The sequence below is a fragment of the Ochotona princeps genome, chromosome 21 (assembly GCF_030435755.1).
Source record: "Ochotona princeps isolate mOchPri1 chromosome 21, mOchPri1.hap1, whole genome shotgun sequence".
Classification (NCBI taxonomy): domain Eukaryota; kingdom Metazoa; phylum Chordata; class Mammalia; order Lagomorpha; family Ochotonidae; genus Ochotona; species Ochotona princeps.
The window spans coordinates 8,734,251-8,740,193 of NC_080852.1; positions in this window are offsets into that span (position 1 = coordinate 8,734,251).

Here is a 5,943-nt window from a genome sequence, read left to right on the forward strand (position 1 = left end):
GGGTTCCAAGGCTTTGGTCCATCCTCGACTGCTTTCCTAGGCCTCAAGCAGGGAGCTGGATTGGAAGTGGGGCGCTGGGATATGAACCAGTGCTCATATGGGATCCTGGTGCGTTCAAATTGAGGACTTTAGCCACTAGGATACCATGCCGGGTCCCGTTAATTTCTCTAAGTAGATTTGCTGTGTCAGGAAATGGTGATTAGGGGCCAAAATTGTGGCATAGCAGGAAAGGCCACTGCCTGCGATGCTGGTTTCCCAGGTTAGTGTTGGTTCATGTACTGCATGCTGTGCTTCTGGCCCAGCTCCCTGTGAAAGGCCTGGGAAAAAGCAATGCAGCATGGCCCAAGTGTTTGGGTGCCTGCCACCCGCATGTGAGACCCAGATTAAGCTCTTGGCTGCTGGCTTCCGCTCAGCCTGGTCCTGCCCGCTCTTGGCTGCTGGCTTCCGCTCAGCCTGGCCCTGCCTGTTGCAGCCAGCTGGGGTGCGGACCAGCAGATGGAAGGTCTCCCTGTTTTCCCTCCTCCTTTTTCTTCCTTTCCCCTTTCCTCCATCTCCTCTTCCTCTTTTTCTGGAGCTCTGACTTCCAGATAGCATAAATAAGTCTTAATTTTGCTTGCCTGTGTCGCCGGTTCCCTTTTAAAGAAATGACAGTTTAAGATTATGACAGCTTTCTTCTTCTTCAGTGTGGCCAGTGTTAAACCAACTGCATGGGCACTTAAAAAATCATGGAAAATAGAATTAAAACCTGTGCACTTTTGTACAAATTAAAAGATTTGTTTTTATTTGAAAGAGTTACAGAGAGAGAAAGACAAAGATTTTCCATCTGCTGGTTCATTCTTCAGATGCCTGCAGTGGCCGAAGTCAGGAGACAGGCATGGGTCTCCCACATGGGTGCAGGGGCTCAAGGACTTGAGCTATCCTCCGCTGCTTTCCCAGGCCATAAGCAGGGAACTGAATTGGAAATGCAACAGCCAGGACATGAGCTGGTGCTCTTACGGGAGGCTGGCACCACGGGGAGAGGCTTAGCCTACTATGCCATGGTGCCAGCCCTCACACAGGAATTTTGGCATACTTACATATGATGGATTTTTACAAAGCTCATGGAAGATGTATTTCATGAGAAAGCTATGCATGAATTTCCAGGGGTTTTTTTTGTAACAAAGTAACTTATCTTTCAATTCAGTTTTCTGCTGAAATTTTAAAGTACCTTCCTGAATCTTCCCTGCTTTAATCTTTTTCAGTTTTTGCAGGTGGAACATAGTAGAGAATTCTGCAAATAAACTGTTCTTGTTTTAAACTAATGAGACTATTCATCTCACACCCTTTGCTTTCTGGTCATTCACAGTGATTTTGTGGTTTAAAAACATATTACCAGGGCCTGGCACAGTATCCTAATGGCTTAAGTCCTTGCCTTGAATGCGCCTGGATCCCATATGGGCGCCTAGTGGTCTCACTTCCCATCCAGCTCCCTGCTTGTGGCCTGGGAAAGCAGTCGAGGACAGCCCAAAGCTTTGGGACTCTGCACCCATGTGGGAGACCTGGAAGAAGCTCCTGGCTCCTGGCTTCAGATCAGTGCAGCACCGGCTGTAGAAGTCACTTGGGGAGTGAATCATCGGACAGAAGATCTTCCTCTGTCTTTCCTCCTCTCTGTATATCTGCCTTTCCAATAAAAATAAATAAATCTTTATAAAAAGCATATTACTGACTTGTAAGAAATATTTTTACCTTGTAGACTTTAATGTTTTTCTGCATTTTAAATTTATTTTTTTTCAGTGAGATGATCATTAACATTTTTTTTATTTACACCTTCTAGCATTTTTTGTTTGTTTTTTTTTTATACCTTCTAGCATTTTTTAAATGAGTATACTTTTTAAAGCTGCCTTATGATATTTTTCTTTCTCCTCCCTCTCTTGTTCTCCCATTCCTCTTTTTTCATTTCTTTTTTGTTTCAGGAATTTTACTCTGAATCCATCTAATCTTTTAAAACTCTTTTATTTCGTTTGGAAGGCAGAGTTTCAAGGAGAACGAGAAAGAGAGCTTCTGTCCACTGCTTCACTCCCCAAATAGCCACAATCACTGGGGCTGGGCCAGACCACATCCAAGGGCATGGCACGTTATCTGGGTCTTCCCCATGGCTGGCAAGCGCGTCTTTCACTGCCTTCCAAGGTGCTTTAACAGGAGGCTGGTCAGAAGTGAGGTGCTATGGTACGCCAGTGTTGCAAGCTGAGCTTAACTTGCTTTGTCACAGTGCTTCCCTCCACCTGCCCCCCGCATCAGAATTTTGTGTTTGTTGTCAGGCAAGAATTTAACCTGTTTGGTTAAACATAAGCAACTTGTGGCTCCATAATTACTCAGTGAATAATACCTTTCCTTATCGATTTAAAATATGGACTAAATTTTAGCATAAAAAAAGGTTCATTTCTGCGCTGTCTGGTTTTGCAGAAATGCGGACTCACATGGTGGTTATATGCACACACTGTAGTGTCACGTTCCACCCACGTAGGCTCTGTGGCCTTCAACAGGTTCCTTACAGCCCTGAGTTATCCATTTCTTTACAGAAATGGGGAACAAGGGCACTTTGTCTATCAGTTTATCTGGGAAACCCTGGTCCTGTGTGTGTTTCTCAGGAATCCTATTTGGCTTAACATTTGTCTGAGGTATTTCATTTCATTATTATTATAAGCAGACATTTACTTTTTCTGTTACTTCCAGTTTTGTCCTGTGGAGTGTGAGCTGTCCGGAGAGACCTCTGACAGGCGACTTCTCTCTTTGCCCCGTCTGGGGTAATGCTGTTGCTCATACCTGCTTCCTACTGTGTTCGTAGTGCATGGCTGGGTACCCAGACTCTGTAGTCACTGGTCCAGGGCTGTGGGAAGCCCTGGGTTCAGTCCCTGGGAAAGATGTGGGGAAAGAGAGGCCGAGGAGTCGTGCTGCTGACCACGCCCTGGGAGTTTCAGTTCTCACTGAAATTTGAATGCTGTAAACTTAAAAGGATTTATTATGATTGGCGAAAGGGTTTTCTTACGTAAGATTTCATTATTTATTTGAAAGGGGCAGTTACAGAGAGGCGGAAACAGAAAGAAATCTACCATTCACTGATTGACTCTCCAAACGGCTGCCATCGCCGAAGCTGGGCTGGTCTGAAGCTGGGATTTTCTTCCAGGGTTCTGACCCAGTGCCTGGGCCTAAGCACTAGGGCCATCTTCCACTGCTTTCCCTGAGCACGCTAGCAGGAGCTCCAACCAGTGCTCACATGGGATGCCCAACCACTATACCTACTCCTCATGAAAGCTTTAGAAAGTATATTTTGTGACAAATCCTTTTCACAAACATAAGCTTTTAAAAAGAGCTTATTTGATGATGTATTACTTGGTCTTGAGGACATTGATTTCTGCAAAGTGTTTTTGGCAAATCCCCTCCCCCGGCTTTGGGGGTCACATGACATTGCAGCACTTGTAAAGATCAGGATGCCTAGCATTGTGACTTCTTCAAAATTCGTTCTCATGTGGGAAGATGAGTCCCAAAGCAGTGGCAGAAAGCGCATTTGTATTTGCATTCTCTAGAACATAACTTTTTATTTAGATCAAATGATTGTTGTTCTGAGTTTTGCTCATGTTGGGATGTAAGATTTTTTTTTAAATTATTTCCTTTGCTTGAAAAGTAGAGTTATAGAGAGACAGAGACAGAACCAGAGAGAGGTCTTCTGTCTGCTGGTTCATGCCCCAGATGGCTGCAAAAGCTTGGGCTAACTCTGTCTGAGTCTCCCACATGGGAGGCAGGGTCCCAATAAGGCACATTAGTAGGGAGCTTTTTAGGAAGTGGACCTGCTGGGAATGGAATCGGTGGTCAAATGAGATGCTGATGTCTTAAAATGTATTGTGCCACCATCCTGGTCCCAGACTCCAGGGTCTCTGAAACACATTGAGATGGCGAGTTGATACCCAGGACTGTGCTGCACTGCTCACTGAACTTCCTTAAAAACAGTGAGTGAGGTCGGTTTCACTTTGATGTCAGTGGACACTTGTAGAAGCTCAGTCCCAGGACACGTTTGCTTTTACTTCCCACCCAAGTCAGGGGTTCAAATTCGTTCTGTTGGAATTCCGCACTTGAAATATTTGACATAAGAATGGATGGTTATAAACTCTGTTAATAGGCTTAGCATTGCAAATAAATTTAGTTGTTTTACAGTGATGAAGTAAATTTAAATAATTTTGGAGTAAATATGAACTTAGAAGTGATTTACGATGACCATATATGAGTTCACAAGTGCCTTTAAATTACAGTGTATTTCACTTGAATAGAGCTTATAGTTAACTTGCTATATATATGTATTTTTTTTTTTTTAATTGAACTACAAAATTTCCCAGCTGGGACCGGGATTGAATTCAATAAAGATGAATAGAAGTATGTGAGACTTTGGGAATTTTTTGAAAATCGAAGTAGGTGTTCCAGGAGAGTATTAAACTTGTGTGAGTGTTGTAAATTTTACTTGCATTTTTCTAGAATACATACACATGATGACGTCTGAAACTCACATCACATTACAGTTCCCAACAAGAGGGTGTAGTCACTGTGATCCGTGCCAAGAGGAGGCTAGCAGAGATAGCGATTGAGACCCTTGGTGCCTGCCTCCTGGGGCACATCTCCTGTGGGAGGAATCTTTGGGTGGAGCTCCTGACTTGAATCAGATAATGTGAACTCTACAGAAAGGAAGATAATCCACAGGTTAGCAGCATCCAGATTGGGGCAGATGTTGTAAGGATTCAGAGAGAAAGTGAATTTGTTGTTCCATCTTGTAAGAAAGATTTGTCCAAGTAAGGAGCTGAAAATGGAGTTAAAATGTGGCCCATGAAAATACTTGGGTGAAAATATTTACATATTTCAGTACTGAATAGTGAAACTGAGAATATTTCCAATGCAAGGGAATTTATAACTGCTCTCAGATATTTAGCACCTTGAGGGCTAATATTCTGGGTCAGAGAGCTGACGTGGAAGGTGTCAGAAATTCATATTTATTGACCATGGCATACAACTTGGAAGGCAGTTTTATTGAATTAATGAAAATAATAAGAGCAACATTTTCTTCACAGATGTTATTGGTCATGGGGTAAAAGAGGCAGGTAGAGCCAAAAAAGTAATTCAAGTGCAACAGAATATACTGAGAACATTATTCTGTGTATGTTATTGTTATTGAAGTTAAACAGCTTCAAAGGAGTTGAAGTTAGGGTCATAAATGTATTTCACAGCGGAATACAAAGTAGCTGGTGTATAGTATTAATGCTCAGATACACTATCATTGTAACAGCCCTCAATGGTGTTTTTGTGTTTTTACTGAGTTGTCTACCTAGTTATTTGCTGATTCCACTCTATTTGTGGTTGATAATAAGTTCAAGAGCAAATCTTTCATGATACATTCTCTACATAACAGATTTTTGCTTGCTTTATTGCTTTTTTTAAAAAAATAAAAACAGAGGTTTATTACAAGACTTCAGTGGACAAAATAACATTTGTGAGTGTGGCCTGACTTACTCTGAGTAGTGATTCACAGTAACTGTTTCTTTATTATTCTTATTATTATCATTTTATGATACAGTTCCATAGGCCCTGGGATTTCCGTTACCCCTCCCTTAGTCCCCTCCGCACCCCCCGGGTTCCCCTGTGGTATTACTGTAGTATAGTTTTTCATAGACAGTCATGAGTCCATCATTGCGGGCATGGACCATGGCAGAGTCCAGCATCCTGTTGTCAAGCTATAGTTAAGAGTTTCGTTGGGAACTTTTATTGCTTTTTAATCTTTCTAAACCACCTGTAGGAGTTTTTGTGAAAACAATGTATTTTTTCATTTTGAGTACCATTTAAAATAGTTCATTGGTACCTTTTCTGTGTTCCATCTTCTGATAAAGGAAAATAGTTTAGTTGCCCCTTGCTACAGCTGTTCCTGTT